General features: G+C 44.5%; 1 protein-coding gene across 4 annotated transcripts in view; it reads left to right on the top strand.

Annotated features, from left to right (window-relative positions):
• Window positions 1–25615, top strand: part of LOC129827577 (protein TANC2-like) — a 143147-nt gene that overhangs the window by 33933 nt on the left and 83599 nt on the right. For all 4 annotated transcript variants that reach the window (XM_055888565.1, XM_055888548.1, XM_055888574.1 and 1 more), the window contains exon 2: window positions 6861–6961. The gene's annotated coding sequence lies outside the window, so the exon portion shown is untranslated. The remainder of the gene's footprint in view (window positions 1–6860; window positions 6962–25615) is intronic.

The raw sequence follows: 25615 nt of genomic DNA, 5'->3' as shown, positions 1-25615 counted from the left end.
AGGGGCACAGCAGGCCAACAGGAAATAGGAGCAGATCAGGCTGCTTTTAAGGGAATGAGAGATGAAGTTGGATGGCTGAGAGGGGTGTCAGGGGGAACATAAGGGGTAGGAGTGGGGGGACCAATGTTATTTCATACTACGAGATGACAAATGCAGTCTGCCAAGGGGGCAGTGGGTATTGAATAGCAGCGGTGCTCTGAGGAGGAAGAGAATCTGCTTCATTGAGTTTCATTCTGTGTGGAATGAGTCTTCTCTTATTTGTTTTCTTGTCTGGCTGTCACCTCCGGTCTGACAGCCAAGAAGGCAAGCAATAAATTAAACCCTTTTGAAAAGAAAATCATGCAGTCAGAACATGAAAAATAGAATGAGGAACCAGAATATTCTGATGGCTCATCTCGCCAGAGATATTAAAGCTTAGTGTCTCTCTGTCCACCACAAATATTTAGTTTTGTTTTTAAGTTGCACAGAAATTATACTTGGCTGAAGTGACTGCAAACACTGGCCTATGTGGCTATTGTGACAGCAAGGAGGGGGTTTTGTACTCCCCTCAATTCTTCATCCCCATATATTTTTATCCATGTCGTGCTTGTCCTCTGACCTTCTGTTGCCCAGTGCCCTTGACGCAAACAAAGAGTGGCCTAAATATATATACTATGGGTAGCAAGTAGGGGGGCAGGCATTGGGTCAAGTCCCCTGTTAAGGAGATGCAGGACCATTTAGTGATTTATTGATAAGACTAAAATCTATACATTTCAAAATGGTCAAACAGGACACATCGAGGGCCATTTAAAATCTGAAGTGCACTTCCTGGAGAAAGGATGCAAGTTTTTGGTGTACAGTACACTACAGAGCATACTATCCTCTCATCACAAACATGAATGGTACACAGGATGTATCTGTTGAATGCATCCTATGACCCATGCGTTGTGGGTTATTCAGTAGTGTTTAGGATGAATATCCTAAAGATGCAGGCTATCCAACTCCCACTCCACATCATCTTGTAATGAAGATTTTGATCAGCTCGAAGACAGATGGTTTGCCTGAGAGCCCCCTCCCCCCTTCCCTTCCTCCGATCCTGAGCTTTAGTGTGCGTGTCTAGACCAGAGTTATCCAGACTTACGGAATGGCACCCATCTTCCCTCCATCTCCACCCCCCCCCCCCCCCCCCCCCCCCCCCACTTCACTGAACCTTGGAGTCACCAGGGAGTTGGGGTCATCCAACTAACACTCGAGCTGTGCTAAAATTTGTGGAGCACTTGGGAAACTTAAGCTGGCAAAGTGCCAAGTCATTGTGCTCTACTGAAACTGTGATATCTATTGTATCTACAAGGTGTTGGGTTTTTCAGCACCTTCAAAATGTTTTTAACACAAATATATCTAATCCTGGTAACATCTCATTACTGAGCTGTTTTTTGTATCAAAACACAAATGGACCGATAAGGTTTTTGCAGCGTAAAAGATCATCCCGGCTTCATTTCACAAAAAAGACATCCAAATGTAGGCTAACCATTGCTCGGCTTCTGGAGGGCCACATAATGCTACATCTGGGGACCAGGCCAGATACTGGAAACAATTGACTCTTTGCCTCTAACGTCTCCATTCTTCAGTAAATGTCCCCAGTAAGAATAAGAATCTGAATGAGAATCTATTCACTGTTGGCTGTGTGGTTTGGTTTGCTGTACCTCATTATCCTTCTGTCTGCGTACCATTATACAACTCACTTCAGCCAGCTTTACTCTGAGGAAGCAACAATCGAGGCTTTCATACCGTAAGTGCAATATACACACTGCCACCCAAACGTCTGGAGCTTAGAAGTTATTTTCATCACTCTGTGTAGGAGTATGGTGCCCACGCAGAAAGAGGTTTGGATGTGGCAGCCCTAGAACAGCCTCTAGTCTCCTTTACCTCAGGACTGCTGATGACAACTCAAGAACTGGATAGCCTTCTATAGCCATGTCCCGTCTTGTGATGTTAATTAGCTAGTAGGCCTACATTTGGTATGTAGCACGAGTTGAAGCTGCTTTTGTAAGAGCTATTTGATTCCATTGTGAAGATACTGTGACTAGAGTTGCCACGCTTCACTGACTTGGAGGTCTTTGGTGCCCTGTGGTCGAGAGGGGTTCTGTTAAACACAGGACATACAAACACCTCAGAGCTTCTCCAGTGTGGAAATCCCAGTGCTGTGCTCAGCGACTCCAAACCCTCACCCCCTTCTTTCCAATCCTGTCGTAATGGCAGCGTGACCCTGCAGTTGTGCTCCCTGCTCAAATCCCAAATCCCAGGGTGCTCAGTCTCACAACATGTTTTGGATTCCTGATGCTGTCGTGTATGTGTGGATTGAGTATCTGTCTATGGGTGGGTGGAGATTTTTTCTCTCATTTTGACTTTGTCCATTGTGCTGTGTGTGGCTTGTCTCATTCTCTGGTTTCTTTGAGCATAGCGTTTGTGTGTGTGTGTGTGTGTGTGTCCAGGTGTGTGCGTGTCTGCCACTTCATCGGGGTCTTTCATCTTCATGTGCAGCCTGTTTAATAACTTCCCCTCGTTTTTTTGTATTTATCTCCACTTCACTCATCCTTGCTCTCACCACCCGAATCTCCCTCTCTCTCTTTCCTATAAACTCTTCACATAATGTCTGTATTGTTCAGAGCGCCCAGCGACTCGTAGCCAGGATTTGCATATGTGACAGATCCCATATTCTCTCCTCCACGCCCGGGGCCAACACCCGCCAGAAGATGTAGGAGTCAAGGGCTGCCCTCTCAAACAAAGTGAATGATCTCTCTATCGTCTCACAATCCTTCCTCAGCAATTCAGTTGCCCTCTCATTCAACTGAATAGGGACCCACAGATCGCAACCCACCAACACATCGGCCATTTTGTGGCTTGAGTAAGAATCAGTATGCATTGTCAGAGTGAGTATTGGTTGAAGCATTCACTGTAATATGGCTAACTCTGGCCTTGCTATTGTCTGGTGGTGGGTGGATGATGGTGTAGGCTACTTGAAGTTACGCTGCCAACCAGTTGTACGCTGTCCAGATTTCAACTCGATACAACTCAATTGTCCAAGCACCTTCCTTTCCTTTGTCTGCGCTGATGTGTGGAGATGAAAGATAATTTCCAGTAGCTTTTAGGCTAAATTCTTTAATCTTTTCTGCTTTTTAAATTCAGTCAGAGAGCTACTTTAGACTATGGAGATGCATCCTCTTACTTTCATTCTCTGGTTTGGATGACTGAACTTGTGGGTGAGTGGAGGGGCTCTAAGCTTACTCCCTCAGCCAAAGACAAATAACCTAACTGGAAAATCACCCCATTCCCCTAGTGGATTCAGGGTATTGAATAATATCCCACTGTGTTCGCCTGTGCATGTGTGTTGGTGCTTCTCCTTATATGTAACTTATTTCTTGGGGGAAATATCTCTTCACTTTGACTAGTATTGGATCACTCTGCACTGTCAACAGCTATAAAGCATAAATAACAAAGGCATGCCTCTCTTGCTCTGTCCTCACTCTTCTCTCTCTCCCTTCTGTTCTCTGCCTTTCCTGGCCAGTTTAATAGCCAAGAGTACTGCTAAACATTGTTTGAATTCGACTAGTACCTGAATGCGAAAATATCACATCAATTCCACATGAGATGTCAGCCAGTACAGTTTGTGCAAGCCTCTTGAGTCTGAGCATTGTGTTAGTCTTCCACATGTAGTTATATTTCACTCGACCATACATGTGTAACGCAGCCTTTCTTTTGTTATCATAAAAGCCAGTGCTGCAAGAGATTGGGACCTTTTATGCCTTGGGGGGAAATCATGACATCATAGAGGATGTGCAACTTTCTTGCAGTTGAGCAGGTTCGGGTGTCACTTACTTAAAATCCCTTGACTCGCTCCAGTCTACTGGGCTGCTCCTCCGCTTCTCATCTGTCATCTCTGGTGTTTTGGCTATAGCTCAGTCGTATCTGTATCACACACCGCAATAACGTACGGGGCTTGTGTGTTACATGCACAAAGGAGCCTAGCGTTGCCCGTGAGTTCACTTTTAGAAACCTGAGGTAAGGCCCCTTATGAATGTCTCCTCTTGTGCGGAACATTTGGAAACTTCCCATGCGCTGTAACACCGTACCCAAACCGGCCCCGAGCCATCGAGCGCAAGTTGATTTTGTTCCCCCACACCAAACGCGATCAAGACACGCAGGTTAAAATATCAAACAAACTCTGAACCAATTATATTAATTTGGGAAAGAGTCGAAAAGCGTTAAACATTTATGCCAATTTAGCTAGCTAGCTTGCAGTTGCTAGCTAATTTGTCTTATTTACCTAGCTTGCTGTTGCTAGCTAATTTGTCCTGGGATGTAAACGTTGAGTTATTTTACCTGAAATGCACAAGGTCCTCTACTCCGACAATTAATCCACACATAAAACTGTCAACCGACTCGTTTCTAGTCATCTCTCCTCCTCCCAGTCCTTTTCTTCTTTGGACTTACAGTTGAAGTCGGAAGTTTATATATACCTTAGCCAAATACATTTAAACTCAGTTTTTCACAATTCCTGACATTTAATCCTAGTAAAACTTCCCTGTCTTAGGTCAGTAAGGATCACCACTTTATTTTGAGAATGTGAAATGTCAGAATAATAGAAGAGAGAATGATTGATTGATTTCTTTCAGCACATTCCCAGTGGGTCTGAAGTTTACATACACTCAATTAGTATTTGCTAGCATTGCCTTAAACAATTAAACCTGGATAAACATTCCGGGTAGCCTTCCACAAGCTTCCCACAATAAGTTGTGAATTTTGGCCCATTCCTCCTGACAGAGCTGGTGTAACTGAGTCAGGTTTGTAGGCCTTCTTGCTCGCACACACTTTTTCAGTTCTGACCACATTTTCTATAGGATTGAGGTCAGGGCTTTGTGATGGCCACTCCAATACCTTGACTTTGTTGTCCTTAAGCCATTTTGCCACAACTTTGGAAGTATGCTTGGGGTCACTGTCCATTTGGAAGACCCATTTGCGACCTAGCTTTAACTTCCTGACTACTGTCTTGATGTTGCTTCAATAGTTCCACATAATTTTCCGTCCTCATGATGCCATCTATTTTGTGAAGTGCACCAGTCCCTCCTGCAGCAAAGCACCCCCACAACATGATGCTGCCACCCCCGTGCTTCACGGTTGGGATGGTGTTCTTCGGCTTGCAAGCATCCCCCTTTTTACTCCAAATTTAACGATGGTCATTATGGCCTAACAGTTCTATTTTTGTTTCATCAGACCAGAGGACATTTCTCCAAAAAGTATGATCTTTTGTCCCCATGTGCAGTTGCAAACCGCAGTCTGGCTTTTTTAGGATGGTTTTGGAGCAGTGGCTTCTTCCTTGCTGAGCGGCCTTTCAGGTTTGTACCTGTTTACTCCAGCATCTTCACAAGGTCCTTTGCTGCTGTTCTGGGATTGATTTGCACTGTTCACACCAAAGTACGTTCATCTCTAGGAGACAGAACGAGTATCTTCCTGAGTGGTATGACGGCTGCGTGGTCCCATGGTCATCTATTTTGTGAAGTGCACCAGTCCCTCCTGCAGCAAAGCACCCCCACAACATGATGCTGCCACCCCCGTGCTTCACGGTTGGAAGGTATGCCTTGAAATTTTCCCATGATGTCAAGCAAAGAGACACTGAGTTTGAAGGTATGCCTTGAAATACATCCACAGGTACACCTCCATTTGACTCAAATGATGTCAATTAGCCTATCAGAAGCTTCTAAAGCCATGACATAATTTTCTGTAATTTTCAAGCTGATTAAAGGCACAGTCAACTTAGTGTATATAAACTTCTCACCCACTGCAATTGTGACACAGTGAATTATAAGTTAAATAATCTGTCTGCAAACAATTGTTGGAAAAATTACTTGTCATGCACAAAGTAAATGTTCTAACCGACTTGCCAAAACTATAGTTTGTTAAAAAGAAATTTGTGGAGTGGTTGAAAAAACGAGTTAATGACTACAACCTAAGTGTATGTAATCTTCCCGACTTCAACTGTGTATGACAATTGGCAATTAACTTTCATAAAAGGTGTATTACCACCACCGACCTCCATTCGTTTTTCAGTCACCCACGTGGGTGTAACCAATGAGGAGATGGCACGTGGGTATATGGTTCAATAAACCAATGAGGAGATGGGAGAGGCAGGACTTGCAGCGCGATCAGCGTCACAAATAGAACTGACTTCGACTTTAGCCCTTGGCAACGCAGACGCTTGTTGGTGCGTGCAAGCAATGTGGGTGCAATAATTTAGGTCTAAATTAATTTTGCAACGCGAGCGGTGTAGTCAGCATGTAAGGGGTCAAGGTGCGCCTTCGAGGAAAAAAAAGACATGAACACCAAAATGCAAGGAGGAGAAAGAGTAAAAGAACGAAGGATGTCCAGGAACGGGGCCAGAATGTTGAAAAATGATTCTGACAGATCTGAGTTTTTCTTTTCTTTACGATGTTTTTCATGGCTCGGCCTTGGCAGAATCTATCCCTCTCTTCTCCCAGGGGAGGAGTCAATCAATCAAATGTATTATGAAGCCCTTTTTTACATCAGCAGATGTCTCAAAGTGCTATACAGAAACCCGGCCTAGAACACCAAACAGCAAGAAATGCAGGAGTCTGTGGTGTGTGTCCACATGCTGACTTCACCATGTGTTACTGTGCCCCATATTCATATGAAGCTAATGTCTTAATTAAAAATCCTAAAGTCCTATGTTGTCTGCCATGCAGTCTGAGAATATAAACTTTAATCGGAAATGAGACTTGTGTTTTTCAGTTAGCGGGTTATGCAAAGGTTGGCTGTAATGCTGACAGTTGACACTGAATCACTGACTGCTGTTTTCTCTTTTGCAGATACACCAGAGTGCATCAGTTGGGAGATGGGAGAAGGGCTTAGGCTTGAGCCTGTCGCTGCCCCACCCGTCTCACTGTGAGGCCTTTGTCTCCCACTCATGGTAAGTCCCCACAGCCTACATCCCAAAAAAACATTTTTTTCATGTAATGTGCGTGTCATGTGCTATTGTTTAGATGTTTAGATGTCATGTCATGTTATACCACAGAAAAAGTCTGGGGACAGTTGCTACAAACAATGCTAGTTTTGTCTGAGCACAGGGACAGTGTTCATGACTGTGAGAAACTGAATATCTGGTTGAAGTTGGTCCATTGTAAGTAGCCTAACTGTCAACTAACTTTTGTCTAACTACCATTGAAAGATTAGTGGAATCTGTGTGGGTAGCTGGACAGGTAGGATGACTGACAGTGAAGGTGAACAGGTGGTCACGTGTCAGGTGACAGAGGAATGGATGAGACTGAGGCAGGAATTCCTTTAACCATAAAGTAGTATATTTACTGAGTAGTCTGTGCTGCAAAACAAAGGAAACAAAATAACATGTATCCAATCAAATTCATAATCACAAAGATCAAATCATAACAATCATTCATTATTAACATAATTAGGGAATTTAACAATCCAGTTCATGAAGAAGTCAATAGTAATCACCCGTGAGTCATTTAGGCTCTTAACTATTTATCATAAATCATGAAATAAATACAAACAGTGAATGGTCATTCAATCTATAATCTCCTTTAGTTTGATATCAAAGTCGATTAGTTAGCAAACAATGACGTTTCTCGTTTCACCCTTTCAATTGTCTTCATGTGTACGTGTAATTAATTTAATTACATATTAACCATATCGATTGCATAATTGGCCTATGAGGATCCGTATGGCCGCGATCATTTACAATTCACATTACACAATATGTTTGAAGCGTGCACTCCAAGCCGCGCTCCGCGATAATAACTATAAACAATAACTGATGGCCCACTCTCCCGATCGCAACAGATAGTTCAGATGAAAGGTAACAGAGTCAAGTAGCCTAACTGTCAACTCTACAAAACCACGTTTGACATTTTTGATAGGGAAGCAACAGCAGGGTATGGCCTTATTTTATACGGTCTGGATGAAACTGTTCAAGTTCCATAAATCTACATCCTCTCTCAGGTCCAAACTACTCTTTCTCTACACTGTTCCAACTACGACCAAGAAATGGTAGAAGTTCCCCAGATAGAACTGTTGGCAGAGGTAAGGTAGGCAATGGTAATAGTTCCCCAGATAGAACTGTTGGCAGAGGTACGGTAGGCAATGGTAATAGTTCCCCAGATAGAACTGTTGGCAGAGGTACGGTAGGCAATGGTAATAGTTCCCCAGATAGAACTGTTGGCAGAGGTACGGTAGGCAATGGTTATAGTTCCCCAGATAGAACTGTTGGCAGAGGTACGGTAGGCAATGGTAATTCCACATGTGTTGCAGTTTTATATTCCTCGTGAAAAAGAATGCACTATTCTTTGCATTTAAGCCTAAATACACTTTACCTTAAAATCATAAAAAGTTACATTCTCTACAGAAACTTCAATGTCTATTGGAAAATTGGAGCTGTCAAAGATGATGGGTCAGTTGTATATCCAGCCATACACTTAGCATGTGTACATTTGTGAGAGATGGGCTATGTCATTTACATGTACCTGGTTTTTCAAAACAGCAGGAAGGCAGGTACTTAACAAAGCTCTCCTTTCAATGTTCCTATAGCCACAAGCTAGAATTCATTTTCAAACGATATCAAACGACTCCAATAACACACAAAACTGCATGGAGCAACAACCAGGAAGACGAACTTCCACCAAGAATTGCCACACATCCCGTACTCATTTAATGCAATAAAGCGACAAGTGAGACCCAAACAAAGCCAGCCCTGTGTTGAGCTCAGTAGCCCTCTCCCTAGCCTCTCTTTAGAGAACACTGTCTTGTTTTCTTCTCACAGAGCTGAGGCGAGCGTCACCATGTCCACTCAAGGCTCATCTAATTATCCAGTGGCCGCCCAGCCGTGAAATTGGTGTTTTGCTGTGAAATGGAGCCAGTGTGGCTGGAGGAGACCTTGGCGTTTTGAGAGACCGTCGCAAGGTCCCTTTTCTTTAGAACGGACAAGGGCCGGGCGAGGAGGAGGATACAACGAATGGCGTATCCAGCCCGGCCAATTCAAGGAGGCCATAATGAGCATAACAACAGCGATGGCAGGCGCACCACAGTGGATTGGCAGAGGATTATTACCTTTGATCTGTTATGAAGAGGGAGGAGCTAGGTGAAGGGCAATTAGCTGAGAGGCAGCCGACTGACTTCTTTCTTTTGTAGCTGTTGTCAAGGGGAGTAAGAGATACGGTGCTGTTTGCATAAGACGTGATGGCTGAATGGGGTAGTGTGAAAGAAACCGACAGGGACTGGATTTTCATGGTGGTGGTGGTGCATATGTAGATGGAAATCCATAAAACAAAGACCGTTTTGAATGGTTTCTGGTGTATTTCTATCTTAAATGAATATGTATTAATGTAACAATTCTGATTTCTAGAGGCACTTCTGTAGTAGGCCTATGTTTTTTATAATCATACCGGCTACTGGAGAGAATAATTGGAAAAGTCTTTCACTGTGTATTTTCAGTGACTCGTTTTATTGACATGTCAAATGAACAGATAGGCTGGTGCCTAGCTAATTGTTTGACCATTTCTTGGGGATTCCATGAGATTAGAATGTAAACCTCGCATGATTTGCATGTGGTTTTATCTGTTTGTTACTCAAGAGGACATGATGGGGCATGGAGGGATGAAAACATTACCGATGTTTTATGTGAAGGTTTAGAGACTGACCTAATGCCTTTTTAAAGTGGTTAATAATGACTTCTCACAACCTTTAGAATCAGGTAAGCGTGATAGATCCCTAAGGTCCATTTCCATGGATAAAATCGCTCCGCAAGATTTCGTAACCCATGCTCAAGTGGTCCAACTCAGCGCCACTGCTGCATACCTTTCCTTGATGACATAGCTACTGCGTTACTCATACGATTAACCTAGTAAATGCTTTCAAGCTTTTGCTAATGACGTGTTTATGAAAAGTATCAGAAGGACTATTCATCTGCTCAGCATTTAGCATTAGCCTAAAGCATTTAAAACGTTCTGGCGCATTAAAATAGTTAAAATCGTCCACCGAGAACCACTGTGACGTCTCATTTTTGAGCACCGCTGTGATTAAGGTGTTAGCTCGCCACCTGTGATCAAGTGACAAAGCTATTGTGTGTTATTTTAAACACAGGCATCTGTTTCTCAAATGTCTGCTGTTTTTAATTGTCTTGAAGCAAGTCAGCTTGCTTTTATGCACATTAATTAATTTAGACTTAACTGTTCTACCCTTCGCTGTTGTCATGAGCAGTTCAATTTCAAATGCTGTCAAACCAAATAATCTTCACCCTATGACCTGCATATCTTGTAGGTTAAGTGAATTGTTTTCTCCCCTGTATGATTTGCAAAACAAGCCGTCCTTGACGCATACTGTATTTCCCCCAGCATGATTGTGCTGTCATGTACATTCACTACAACTAACAATTTATTTAGCTCCGATAGCCAATTAGACTGTCTGCATGAGGCCCGGTCTGTTTACTCAGACCCACTCAGGCGTTGGAGTGCTTATTAGTTATCGGTCTTCTTGGGGGTCTGGGTGGACAGCAAAGCATTTTGGATTGACAGAGCGCCTCAGCCCTCGTTTTCCAACCGTTTACATTGTGTCATTGGATGCTCATGTCATTGGAAGCTCACACTGCCACTCAAGATTAGACAATCCTTCCAGGTCCAGGATTGGTGAGATGTCACTCATCGGGCCGGCAGCAACATGAGCAATTATCATGTTCTTTTAGTTGCAAATCGGAGCAGGCCAAGCCGCTGTTAAACTGCCTGCCTCTTGCTTCATACAGCAGGAACATTACAACTCTCGCTCCTCAGGGATAGGAGCTCATGGTGAACATTTTGTCTGACAATTCGTGCCATCATGGCCGTTGACATAGTCACAGCCCTCCCTCTCTTTCTCACACATCTTTCTCGGTATTCGCTAACACCTCCTTCCATCTCTCACGCTACTTCTCAAGCTGTAACTCGCTAGTTCTCGGTTCCTGTTCTCTCATTCCCTTTTTATCTTTTAATATCCTCCCTTTCTCTCTCATTCTCTTCACCCAATCACTGAACATAACAGCACAGACACAAGTGAGGAGAGATGATGGAGGGGAAGTGCGGAGAGGGAGAACGAACATAAGATTGGCGTAATTACAGAGCGCCCTGTTTTTCATGGTCAGGAGGACTGAGTGTCTGAGTACAGCAATAACAGTAAACCGGCTTTGTATACAGAGAGCCGCGGCATGAAGCAGATTTGTTTTCGAGGCGGTTGGATACACAGTGGAAGCAGGAGTGGGCGGTCGCTTGGCGGGGGTCTCACCTGATGCAGACTGCAGCAGATCTGTCAGTGGCGTTATTTCACGTCGTTTACGTGACTGCTTAGTTGATGGGTTAGACACATGTACTGTCAGGAGGTTTATCCACTCAGGTGTGTAGTAGTACACTCCCACGAAATATACACACCATAGACAAAGCCCCCCCACACCGGCACATTTCCAAATGGATGCCGTTTCCCCCTCCTGTTTGATCGCTTCAGTGATGAAGCCAATGTAATCCCATTACCACTCTTTTCAAACCCCCTCATCACCCTCCACACCCACAGCCCTTATGCATCTATAGGCCACTCAACACCCCCTAGGGGAGGTATAGTAATCCCCTGAATTCCCTCATCTCATTGTACATCTTTCCCTTGAGTTCAGTGCTCACAAAGAATGTACTTTATCTACTTCAAAGTTGTCCAAGATCAGTCACTATTCTAGGTCTCTTCTACTGCTTCTTTCTCTAACACCCCCCCCCCCCCCCCCCCCCCACCCACCCCCCTCCCATCTCTCTTTCTGTTTTTCACCTTACCTCATCTTGTCCTCATGCATCATTCTGACCGGCTGCGTAAGCTGAAACCTTGGCTTCTGGTCCTCCCACACTGCCTGTAAACTCCAGAACACAACTGTACTGAGAGATGATCTGCCAGGCTGCATAAAACAGATTATTTTCTGAGAACCTGGGCATTCTGTTACGGGTTGAACGGGTCTGATGATGATAATGTGGATGATGTTGATGTTGGTTACATTTGTTATTGATGATGATGATGGGGGATTATGATGAATATACTCTCTGCTCTCTACCAGTGTATGGGTACAGAAACATCTGATTTGACAACCCACTGAGCACCTAAACCCTCCTCCACCTGAAAACAAAAACTCCAGCAGCGAAGAAGAAGAATCGAAATCTATGAATAATTTAAACGAAAAATAGAACCCTAGCTGTCAGATATTTTTTGTATTTCCTTCTAATACCCTCGTGTTGCAGCGGATTGAATCAGCCAGTGTCTGGTGTTGATAGTCAAGTCTTACTGACAGACCTGACATGCATTCCTACAGCCCATCTAGTATTCCTCAAAGACCTCTCAATCGAGTGTCCAGTACCTCTGTGACTCCCACTAACTTGATCTGCCGGTCGGTCACCTGTGCCTACGTGTCATTTTAGTCCTCATGTTTCAGTACCACTACTTAACACCTGTAACCAGTGCTTAATTTGTAAATCGGGAGGTCCCGGAACACAGTGGGGGGGGGGGGCAGCAGACAGAGTAAACAGCCAAGTAGCCTACTGTATGCGGTGGTGAAACGGACAGCACTCTCCAAGGTGCTGATTTAATTCAAAGCATTTTAGATGTCACTGCAGTATGCCCACATACAGTGGGGCAAAAAAGTATTTAGTCAGCCACCAATTGTGCAAGTTCTCCCACTTAAAAAGATGAGAGAGGCCTGTAATTTTCATCATAGGTACACTTCAACTATGACAGACAAAATGAGAAAAAAAATTCCAGAAAATCACATTGTAGGATTTTTAATGAATTTATTTGCAAATTATGGTGGAAAATAAGTATTTGGTCACCTACAAACAAGCAAGATTTCTGGCTCTCACAGACCTGTAACTTCTTCTTTAAGAGGCTCCTCTGTCCTCCACTCGTTACCTGTATTAATGGCACCTGTTTGAACTTGTTATCAGTATAAAATACCCCCCCCCCCACACACACACACACACAGCTCTCCGTCTCCTGCTAAGTCTGACTCGCTAGTAGGCCTACTAGCTAGTGGAGGTGCCAGTGGTGATGCTCCTCTCCTCAGGCACTGACAGTACTCTGACTCGTTCTGGGTTCGTTTTAACCATCTTTTTCAGGATTTTTGGACTTCAAAAATGTCATTAAACTCGATTGCCTTTTCTTATCTGTTTTTAATTTGTTTTTCCCACGATTCAAATTCAGTAGAGAGACGACTAGCCTCGGCTACATAATATGATTACGTAGGGACCTCTTCACTAGTTGACTACCAAGACCTGCTGTGTCAAGATCAGTTAATTACCCAACCAGCCCTCCCCATAACCTCTATGTACAAATAAGAGAGCAGGTCTGAAATCAGTGTGTTAGGAGAGGATGATTACACAGAAGGATAGGATCACTGTGCTTTTACATGGTCTTTCTGTGGGTGGGATAAATAATTGGAAGACAACTTGATTTCCCGCTGATTGCTTTCATTAGAATGTCTACAGTACAAACAATTAATAAATCATGAGGTACCGGATCCGGGCAAATAGGTGCCGGAATAAAGTAAAATCCGAGAGGTGCCGGAGCCTCTTTGATCCTGATCCGGCAGGATCCGGCTTAAATTTAGCACTGCCTCTAAACCTTTATCTTGGTCAGGGTTGTCTCCCTATTGCTCTTCTCGGTGACTACAGGGAGTTTGTGGCTGTTGACATGCTCATATAGATGTACTCGCAGGGGGAGAAGGAACACATTTTACCAGGTAGAAAGGCATTGACTCCACATCAAAGGACATACGATGGCAGCTCTTGCTAGGTACAGAACCTTTGTTTAGTTCCGCATCACAGTGGTAAAAGTAATCTGTTTGTAGTCAAATAATATTTAGGCTAGCTAGGAATCCAAACAGTCCTTGTATCCGTGTGGTTTTTGGCTCACTGTGTCTATTCCTGCCAAGGACACTTCATTTTCGGATAAACACATGGTTTCCATTAGGAGGTCCAGAAGTGCCAGTGTCAAGCAAGGTTGTTTATCACCAAATGAAGATAGCAACTAGGCTACCTGACAGCCAAGCTATGTCCAGATGGAGACACACCAATTCTGTACAATCAGTTGTTCCAAAATCTAAGCTTCTTCTCCTTTTTCAGATTAGAAAATAAGTCATTTGTGAAGGCTTCTGGTTGCTATTTGCATGTTGTAAGTTATAACATTAAAAGTAATTAGTCCCCCTCCCAGTGTTGTCTTTAACACTTCTGAGTAGGGTACTTTGTGAACAATGTAGCATGTATTTAGCGCTTAGAAGCTCATTAGTGACAAGTTGATTTTGGAAATTGTGCCAATTTCTCCCTGTTCATCTTTTTGTCCACTGGGTAAGCATTTAGTAACATAGTATTTCTTATTTCCTTACCCCAAATAGCTTCTGGATCTTATGCTTAAGGCTAATTAATTGATGGCTAATTAGCTTTGCATTAACCTCTGAGATTTGAAACCTCACTATAACGATATGTTACCAGGAACACCCAGACTCTTGAGTGATCGACCAAAAAGCAAGGCCCTTTCTGTACCTCGCTTCCTCTTCTTTTCAACGAGCTTAATGTTTTAGTGCTGCTTAACTTTAATCAGAGGTGCTGGCTGGCCTCGTCTGGTTCCACTCAGTCACTACTCTGTCACACAGCCAGACAGAGCCAGGTCTCTAATAGCAATATTGGAGCAGCAGTGAAAGGGTGCGAGGCGTTTTACATGCAAACAACATGGCCGCCTTCTTCCTCTCCCTCTCTTATTATCCCTCTGCCTCATGTTTTGAATGTGTTTGTGGTTAGCCTATTGTTTGTATCCACACAAACCCGCACCCATGTTTGGCCTGTAGAGGAAAGTGTCAAGTTCTCAGTCAATAAGCCCTTCAAACTACAGTATGTGGGGGTGTGTTAATCTGTTTTGGACGGTTGCTCCCTCACCTCTGAACCATGGTTACCTTGTCTGACTGCAAATGTAATTATAAGCAAGTTAAATGCAGTTTCCTAAGCAGAAAAGCCAATTCTGTTTCAGAGAAACACAAGAGCGGGAAAGCTGGCGTTATAGTCTTAGCAGTAGATGGTTTGCCTGTGGACAGACATTTTTCTCTTTCCATTTCCTGAGCTCCAAAGGACTGTGCTTAGTGTGTTTGCTGGGCTACTGGACAGAGGACGGAATGGGGGATTGCTTTTGGAAACTAATTTCACCCCTGCTCCGCTTTCAGAGATCCTTGAATAACGGCTTCACTTGCAGCCCCACTCTTCTCATCATGTCAGTGGCCTGCTTGTTGCTCCACACAGACATCTTGTAAACATGGGTGTCACTCGCTTGAGCAGCAGTGTTCAAAGCAGACCCCTCACTAATTGCTGTATAAATGCCTAGGTTTTTCGCCCCAGGGGCAAGGATGTGGGAAGTCAATAGTTTGCAGAGAGAGGGCTCATTAGACTGTACAGAGTTTACGACAGAGGCCCACAGAATTTAATGCTGCAGTTTGTTGGGGCTACAATTACACCTTGCACACAACGAAGGCTCCTCACTATCAACCTGCTTCTCTCAGAAAGAAAGGAACCTATTTGCTTTTGACTTCAAGCCATTCTTGTTGGTAGGCCACAACCATAGTAAGTGCAGCGAAGACGGTCCTTATCCCATACTGTCATTTGTCTAAGCTGCTGAAATACACACACTCATGTGGTTCTGCTGCAATCAGGCTGAAGGTTCGGTCTCCTACTTCACCTCTGGGATGCCTGTAATAGTTAACATTTAACCAGGGCTCACCTCGTAACCACAACCTCTCCAGAGCTCACTGCCATCGGGTTCAAGGGTTTTGCCTATAGCCTAAGCGGAGGCTGTCTCGCATAGAGAAGACTCATCCTCCTAATAGGATTTAACATATCTCTCAGGGAATGGACACAACCTTTACCAGGCTGTAGGAACCATCTACAGACCCTTCTCTACCCTTGCATTTCTTCTTTGGATCAAGGCCTGATGGAGGAGCACATCAGACTGACTTACATCTAAATGATGCATCCATTGTTCTGATTACAGTACGGCTAGTGAAGAAATTCTATGCCAAGTCATCCTCAAATGAGACGAGACATTACAGTATTTCTAATGTTATAATTAGCAAGTAGCCTAGCATCTGAACATTTGACAGATTCCATTGTCACCGTAATAACAGACACAGCAGTGATGAGAAAGATCCTCTGTATTCCAAAGCTCCCAATCTGTACATTATTGACAACACTTGCCTCAAACCTTTCATTTTTTTATTTTCCATTTTCTTGTTAGCTCTTTAAAAAAGATACATATATTCTCTCTCAGCCCTCTCTTGCTCCATATCCATAGGTCTCTGTCTCGCTCACATATATATATATGTATACACACACCCTCTATCTCGGCATCGTCACATTCTGTGAGATGTGGGTTTGTGTGTCTGTCAGAGCCTTGAGAGACGCCGTCTGGCCCATGTGATTGATTAATAGCTAGTGTGTACTAAAGCCCCCCTGGGATGTTGTGGCAATCAGTGGTGTTTTTATATAGGCCTGCTCCCTGAAGACATCAGATTTCACATAGCTTTTCACAATTTACCGAATCTAATTTGATTAAATGTGAGTTCACTACTCTATGAAAAATGACATGAAATCAGGCTATAATGGCACACAAACTGCCTCAAATTGGTTCCCTTTGATACGGTATTAATTGAAAGTTTTTTTTACATTCTTGTAAATCAGTTCATATTCTGGTATACAGTATAGCACGAGGGTCTAATGCTGCTATGTGTAGCGTGGTTCATTCTGCGTTGTGTAATTCTTAATGAAGACGCTGCCACAACTGATGGTCTGCTCGTTGAAATCTTTTTATTTGCCCTGCACACGAAGAGACAACACACACGTTACCCTTGGTGCAGTCACAGCTCTCCGGTACCTTGCTAGCCGAGGGTCAGGCAAAAGAGCGCCAAAAGGAATTAACAGGTGCTGCGTGCACACACTCGCTGCACAACAGCATATACAAGTAAAACTATACAGAACATAATTCTGACAAAATAAAAGACATACCTGCACACGAAGAGACAACACACACGTTACCCTTGGTGCAGTCACAGCTATCCGGCACCTGCGCGAGCACATGTACACTCACTCAACCACTGTCACAAGTACTTAGAAGTTACAACAGATACCCCAGTCAGTGAGCTCTGTGAAACTTGTTAACATAAATTCCTACACTGTCCACACTATAACAAACGTATGGTTGCAAAACAGTACATTGTATAACCTTATGACGGTTTTATATTAAACAGTTTCGGAGCCAAGGACAACATACCTTGCTAGCCGAGGGTCAGGCAAAAGAGAACGATAAAGTGGTATGGGGATACAGATAACCCGCGATGGGCCAAACCAAAATATACAAAACTTTTACAATCACTTGTATGTACAATATTGGTATGAAAAAGTGTTTGTACACCAAATAAAAACATTAGCTATGCAGCTGTAATTAAATAAAAAAATACACTGAATTATTATTATTATTATCAGATTATTAACATCCCCTCTTGACCTGGCCTATTTGAATTGGTCCTTGTGTGCAATTTGGTGCGTAATCTAGGGGAACAACATCACACTGCTACATTCACCCCCACTGTTTTACACTAGATTATAGACCCAAAACAAAACACATTACCTCAAAGGTAACAAAGCAAAGAAAAAAAAAAAAAAATTCACACCCACAGGGCGACAGAGTAACCCAGTGTGGTCCCTTAATTCTAGACCCACAAATGGTCGATCAGCTGAAAAGCTATCCCGCGAAGGATTAGGAAAAATAAGGGGTAGCTAATCCCTTATTCAACCGTATACGAAAAATGCCATATACATTTTATGCCGATGGACTACACACAAAGTTACATGAATTGTCAAATATATTAGACAAACCCACAAATCATTCTAAGACATGCTTAGATTTCCTACATTCCTACAAAAGAAAAGGTAGGCAATATCCTACCGTCACTGAGAAACCAAGAACTGTTTCATTTCCTGTGTAGACATAGTTTGGATTAACCTATCCACTGGCTTAATAAGTCTACCCAGTCTAGTCCGAACACCCTCACCCACAAACCTAGCAGGAATGTCACAGACAGCACTAACCCTGCTAAGAGGTCTAACCTCAGGATGGGGAGTACTACAGATCCGCATCTCCGGAGCCAGCACACTTTCAGTTACCGACTCAACACTAGTAGTGTCAGACGACTGATCAGAATCCTGGTAGATTGTCACAGACCACACTGACGAAGCATCTTCAACCAAGGTAACATCATCCACACTGAATGGAGTTTCGCAATCAGAACTCTTGTAGGCTTCGGGGATATCTCTCTGGTCCACTTCTGCTGAGCACACCTCACTTAAGGGGACTTCATACGGTTGTTCCACCTCACTTCCATCAGCCGGGACTTCACCATCCTCTTGGAGTATCCTCCCAGAAGACTCAGGAAGGCCTGCTACCCAGTGGACAGTCCTGGCGTCACTCCCATCCATTTGGCTGGACATTGCAGACATCTCAGAGATCACGTCACCACTCGATAGAGATCCGTGACCCTCAGGTTCCTCCCACGAAGGTAAAGGCAGAAAGTTGACTGGCATAATCAGGTTCCTATGCACAGTTTTGATGCGTCCAGTGGTAGGGTGTTGGATACGATATGTGTTCAGTGAGCTGTTCTTTGCAACCACTATGTACACCACACTCTCCCAGCGATCAGCCAGTTTCTTCTTGCCCCTCTCCCCCTTGTTAGCAAGTAGAACTCTATCTCCCTTCTGCACCGAGTGACCCTTAGACCGTCTGTTGTAGACCTCGGCTTGTCTCTTTTGTTGCTTACTGGCATGCTGCTGGGCCAATGTCATGGCCTCTCTCAGATCCTCACCCAGAGACTGGACATACTTATCCACATCTACTGTGTCCCCATCCAACAGCACACTTTCAAACATAACATCTACCGGCAACCTAGGGGTGCGTCCGAACATCAAGAAGAAGGGTGGAAACCCAGTAGTCTCATGAACAGTGCAGTTATAGGAGAATGTCAATGTGTTCAACATCTGAGGCCATTTAGCCTTAGACCTAGCTGGCAGAGCTCTAATCATCCCACCCAGTGTGCGATTCAGACGTTCTGCTTGACCGTTACCCATGGGATGATAAGGTGTGGTGTGGGACTTTTCAACACCAGATAACTGAAGTAATTCTGCAATAAGTAAACTCTCGAAGTTTGCACCCCTGTCAGAATGGATGCAATCAGCGAACCCATAAATGCAGAAGAAATTATTCCAGAGAACACGAGCAACAGTCTTAGCAGACTGGTTTGGACATGGATACGCACAGGCCAGCTTAGTAAAGTGATCAGTCACTACTAACACATCAATAGACTTGTTGTTTGAATCTTCGGCAGTCCAGAAATCAATACACACAAGTTCTAAAGGTGCCGTTGTCACAATGGAGACAAGTGGAGCTCTTGCTTCAGGCTCAGGTGCTTTACTCAACACACATCTCTTACAGTGGGCCACATATTCCTTGACATCCTTCTCCATAGATTCCCAGTAAAACCGCTGTCTCGTGAGCCACAATGTGCGCTGCTGACCCTGATGACCAGCATCATCATGAACTCCCTTCAACACAAGGCCTCTCAAAGACACAGGTACGACATACTGGAATATTTTCTTCTTACTCACTGGGTGTTTTGAGACACGATACAGAATCCCTAACCGCGTGGTGAGTTTCCCCCACTGTCTTAGAGTATAAACTGTTTCTTTAGCTTCAAAGACTCGCTCTCTCCTAGATGGGCGCCGGCCTCTATCTACAAAGAACATTACTCTGCTGATGATAGGATCCAGTGACTGGTTATCATACAGCTCCTTGTGTGTAAGGACAGGTAAAGGGCTCTGACCCATGGACATCAACTTCTCAAGGTGCTGCACATGTGAAACGGACCTCACTGTGGCACCATCATCCCATCGGCGATGGGCTTGGAGGACAGCAGACACCTCTTCACAGGAAACCAACCCACTGACATCGTCTCCAGCTCTACTCAACTCACTCCCAGGAGCCATAGACGTTCCACAGCCAGCCTCGGGCTGCTCACAGGAGAGACGGAACATGTCTTGTACATCATCCAGTCGAAGACCTCTGGCTTCTTCCAGCAGGACATCATATGGAATTCTTGTCAGTCGGTGCAGAACTTTGGGGCGGACAAATGGCTCTCTGCTCAAAGCATCAGCAACGACATTCTTGGGCCCTGGTATGTACTGGATATCAAAATCAAAAGGTGCCAGCTTTGCAACCCATCTCTGCTCACATGCATCAAGTCTCGGCTTTGTAAGAATATATTTGAGTGGATTGTTGTCGGTCCACACCGTAAACTTATGCCCTCGCAGCCAATGGCTGAACTTATCATGAATGGCCCATTTCATGGCTAGAAATTCCAGCCGGTGAGCAGGATACTTGGATTGTGCATGATTAAGAGATTTACTAGCAAAAGCTATTGGCCTGGCTATGGCCTTCCCATCTTGCACTTGGGATAGTACAGCTCCCAAACCACTAGTAGATGCATCAACAGAAAGCAAAAATGGCTGAGAAAAATCTGGATGAGCCAGCAGTGCCTGGTCAACTAGTGCTGCTTTCAAAGCTTCAAAAGCGAGTTGACACTCGGCAGTCCAGTCTGCAGCAGTGAGCCTGCGAGAGGGACCAGGCCTCTTTCTGCCCTTGCCTCTCCTAGGCTTCTTCTGACCTGTAGTCAGCTGAAACAATGGCCTAGCAACCATGGAACAATTCTCAATGTAGTGTTGATAGTATACTACCATACCAAGGAAAGAACGGATTTTGCTAGGAGACGGAGTGACACCATCAGCTTCCATCATCTCACTCTCAGTCACATTCAAAATGGTTTGAATCTTAGCAGGATCAGTGGCTACGCCCTCCTGAGAAATGATGTGGCCCAAAAACTTAACAGACCTCCTCAAAAACTTGCACTTAGACGGAGACAGTTTAAGATTGTGCTCCTGCAACCGCTGGAAAACCATCTCAAGTCTCTGCAGACTCTCTTCCTCCGTCTTAGCAAAAACCATCAGATCATCCAAATAGCAAAGGAGACTTAGAAAGTTTTGGTCCCCAAAGATGGTCAGCATCATTCTCATAAACGTAGCCGGGCTGTTGCAAAGGCCCTGAGGCAAACGATTGTACTCGTGCAGACCTAAAGGAGAGGAAAAGGCAGTGTATTTCTTATCCTCTTCATGCAGTGGCACATTGTAGTACCCTGATGTCAAGTCCATTGTGCTGAAGAAGGCATTACCTCCCAGCGCCGCCAGTACATCAGCCTGATGAGGCAGTGGATGAGCATCCTTCACTGTGCGGGCGTTTAACCACCTAAAGTCAGTACATAGACGCAAGTCCCCATTCTTTTTCCATACCAGCACCAATGGTGAGGCATACTCGCTGCTGGATTTTCTGACGATTTCCTTTTCCTCCATATCATCCAGTGTTTCCCTGAGTTTTTGGTAATCAGCTGGAGAAAGCCTACGATAAGGTAATCGAAATGGGCGGTCATCAGTCAGCCGTATGCGATGGCAGAACTCTTTTGCCTCTCCACAATCCAGGCTATGTCTAGAGAACACCGTGTCATACTTCTCAATTAAACCGACAAGTTTGTCTTTCCAGAACTGTGAGACTGGACACTCCTCAACAGACAGGCCTTGAAGTCCAAGATTGCTCAGTGTACTGTTGTCATTAACTACACTGCCACCAACTGAACTCTTAGCTGTAAGACTGCCATGTGAGCTGTCACATTGTACTTTTGCCACGTTCTGGTAAGCAGCTTGCTGCTTGACATCCTCAAAATCCTCCAATGCAATACAAGGGTACACATCTGCCACTTTAGCATTTCGTCTCAGGGTAACTGGCGAAGTTGTTGGATTCACAATCTTCACAGGGAGCCATCCATCCCCCCACAGAGGCGTAACTACTCTCCCTACTAGTATGTGTCGATTCACACAACGAGACGTGCTGGGCTCGACAACAACAGTACTGCCCACAGAGAGTTTTGTCTTTGGGGGTAAGCGGCCCCACACCAGATGCTCACTCATGGGTTGGAGCGTTACTGCCCTCTTCAACTTAATGGTGCCCACTTTATCTGGGATGGAGTCTCCTCTCCATCTCTCCAGATTTGATAGGAGACGCAGGAACTGGCTGTCCTCACACTGGCCAGAGGGACCTGGCGTACCCACCACCCGCCAGTAGCTGTCATTTGATTTGAACTGTCTAATCAGAGACTTCAACACGTTAGTGCCAACAATGAGTTCATCAACCTGCCCATCTACAATCAGCACTGGGACTACATAACTGAAGCCATAAAGCTGTAGTTTCAAGTCACACATGCCCACTGGGCTAGTTTGCGTCCCACCACAACCCACCAGTATGATGTCTGAAGGAGCTAGAAAGTTCCCCTCTACCACTCCTGCCTCCCTCAACCGAGGTACAATATCTGCGCGCAGAGTAGTAGCCATGGACCCACTATCTAACATCCCCTTCAGCTCAACTTTATCCTGTACTAGCACGGTGGTGTAAAACAAACTGTCATTCTGAGAAATTCTCATTGTGTTCTGAAAAATTACTGTGTTGTTCTTGGGTACTGACTCACAAAAATAAGAATAAACAGATTGGATATCATCATCATCAGTAGAGGAAAAATTAGCCTGCCCCACATTGCCTTCCTCAGAATGGAGGCTTTCTAGTTTTCCAGACCTGCCAGTCTGTCCACATTCAGGGCTCTTTCGCTTCCCAGTCTCACTACAGTCAAAGCTCATGTGGCCAGTAGAGAAGCACTTGAAACACAGCTGGTGCATCTGACAGTGAGCTTTGGTCCAGTGATTAGTGCTTCCACAGACAGCGCACTCACGCTCACGTTTGGGGAACTGTTTACGGGGCCCTCTGTTCACAGACTGAGTATTGCTGACAAGAGCCTTCTCTAGCATACTCAAAACTTTCTCTAATGTCCCACCCTCAGATACAGATTGGGCCTGTTCTGGTTCACGGCCACATCGAGAAAAAGATGACACATTAGGTCTGCTCTCAGGATCCACTTCCTCCTGGGGGGAGTCGAAGACAGCAGCCACCTGCTGTGAAAGTTGTGTTCTACATGCTTTACGCTCCCTTAACAGTTCATCCAAACGATCCTGTACCTCACTGGCTGTCCAGTCACGAAGGGGTTTGCATTTGAACACTTGGGCCAACTCTTTATCGGGACAGTTGCGCACAAACATGACTGCCAACTCTGAGCGCTGATTGGGCAAAGTTCTACCCTCACCTACAAGATACTGTTCAGCTGCGTCTGCAGCTTTGTTAAGCCTAATCCAGAAATCTAGTGGACCCTCATTAGCATATGGTTTCATTGAATAGAAATCAGCTAATGGCATACCTGAGTAGACAGTATCCCCAAAGTGTTGCATGAGAACACTGAACACTGCCTTAACATCTGTGACAACAGGGTTGTTACGCATCCAGACTTTGGTCACATCCCGTGCCCTCCCCATGAGCCTAGACATCACCTCCCCAACATTCTCAGACCCAGTGTAACCCCTCTTCTCTAGGTAGACTCCCATTAGCTCCTCCCACTCCAGGACAGAGTACTCATCTGAGCCATCACCCCTGAAGAAAGGTGGAGCACTAACCTCTGACTTCACAACCAGATTCAGCTTGGACGCATCAATAAAAGTTGACCCACATTGTTCAGGCCGGGGAAACTGCTGTGATTGGTCAGGGGAATGGGCAGGAGAAAGACTTGAAGCCCCAGGCTGCAGTAAACTCGCCCTGATAGATTCTCCTATCTCTGAACCAATCTGCTTTATAAGGTCACTAAGCTGACTCGGTGTCCCATTATTACTGAGGACTGGGGACGATGGTACATCAAGAGACAGAGGTGGGATACCCTGGTCAGGTGGAGTAAACAGCCTACCCCTCCCAGTGCTTGTAAACTCAGGACTAGCAAACACTCTACTCCCAGGAGCTGACTGTACAAATGGTGTAAATGCATGGACACCCCTCCCTCTACCCACACTAACCACACCAAAATTCCCAGCATAACTCATCTTATGGACTTGAGAGTCTTCCATGGCTCAATAGAGAACTAAACTACAATGTAATTTACTGCATACAAATACAAAAAAAAAAAATGCAATAAACAAATTCCCTCAAAACATGCAAATAAACACCAATACAATTATCTAGTGAATATGCTACATTCACCTTCACTATTTACAGTATACATTCACTTATAGCAAACCATCAACAAGTGCGCATGCGCGGATCGCGCATCTCCTCCACATGCACAGCTCCGGTGGTCAGCTTGAGCTAACCAGTCGGCAGGTCGCGGCACCAGTTTGTAGCGTGGTTCATTCTGCGTTGTGTAATTCTTAATGAAGACGCTGCCACAACTGATGGTCTGCTCGTTGAAATCTTTTTATTTGCCCTGCACACGAAGAGACAACACACACGTTACCCTTGGTGCAGTCACAGCTCTCCGGCACCTTGCTAGCCGAGGGTCAGGCAAAAGAGCGCCAAAAGGAATTAACAGGTGCTGCGTGCACACACTCGCTGCACAACAGCATATACAAGTAAAACTATACAGAACATAATTCTGACAAAATAAAAGACATACCTGCACACGAAGAGACAACACACACGTTACCCTTGGTGCAGTCACAGCTCTCCGGCACCTGCGCGAGCACATGTACACTCACTCAACCACTGTCACAAGTACTTAGAAGTTACAACAGATACCCCAGTCAGTGAGCTCTGTGAAACTTGTTAACATAAATTCCTACACTGTCCACACTATAACAAACGTATGGTTGCAAAACAGTACATTGTATAACCTTATGACGGTTTTATATTAAACAGTTTCGGAGCCAAGGACAACATACCTTGCTAGCCGAGGGTCAGGCAAAAGAGAACGATAAAGTGGTATGGGGATACAGATAACCCGCGATGGGCCAAACCAAAATATACAAAACTTTTACAATCACTTGTATGTACAATATTGGTATGAAAAAGTGTTTGTACACCAAATAAAAACATTAGCTATGCAGCTGTAATTAAATAAAAAAATACACTGAATTATTATTATTATTATCAGATTATTAACATCCCCTCTTGACCTGGCCTATTTGAATTGGTCCTTGTGTGCAATTTGGTGCGTAATCTAGGGGAACAACATCACACTGCTACATATGCACCTAGTTTCTCACTAGCTATACACCTAGTTTGTTAAGTGTTATGGGAATCTTTTTGGGGCGATCTTACAGGCATTGTGGATGGTAGGTTATCCCCCTAAGGTCGATGTCCGCACTCCGCCATGGAAATATAATTAGCATAATAACAAATTGTCAGTTTAAGCTAGAAATCTCTTCTTTTTGCATTGGATGCATCGCAATCTACCACATCCGCCAATGTCGCACTTCCGCAACTGCGGTGGAAGGTGACAGAGCTAGAGCGGTGTTTGTCAGACCATGAGACATCCCTAAAATCGGTCTTCTCACAAAATCGTCTG

The sequence above is a fragment of the Salvelinus fontinalis genome, chromosome 2, assembly GCF_029448725.1.
Source record: "Salvelinus fontinalis isolate EN_2023a chromosome 2, ASM2944872v1, whole genome shotgun sequence".
Classification (NCBI taxonomy): Eukaryota; Metazoa; Chordata; class Actinopteri; order Salmoniformes; family Salmonidae; genus Salvelinus; species Salvelinus fontinalis.
This window is presented reverse-complemented; position numbering and strand designations above follow the sequence as displayed.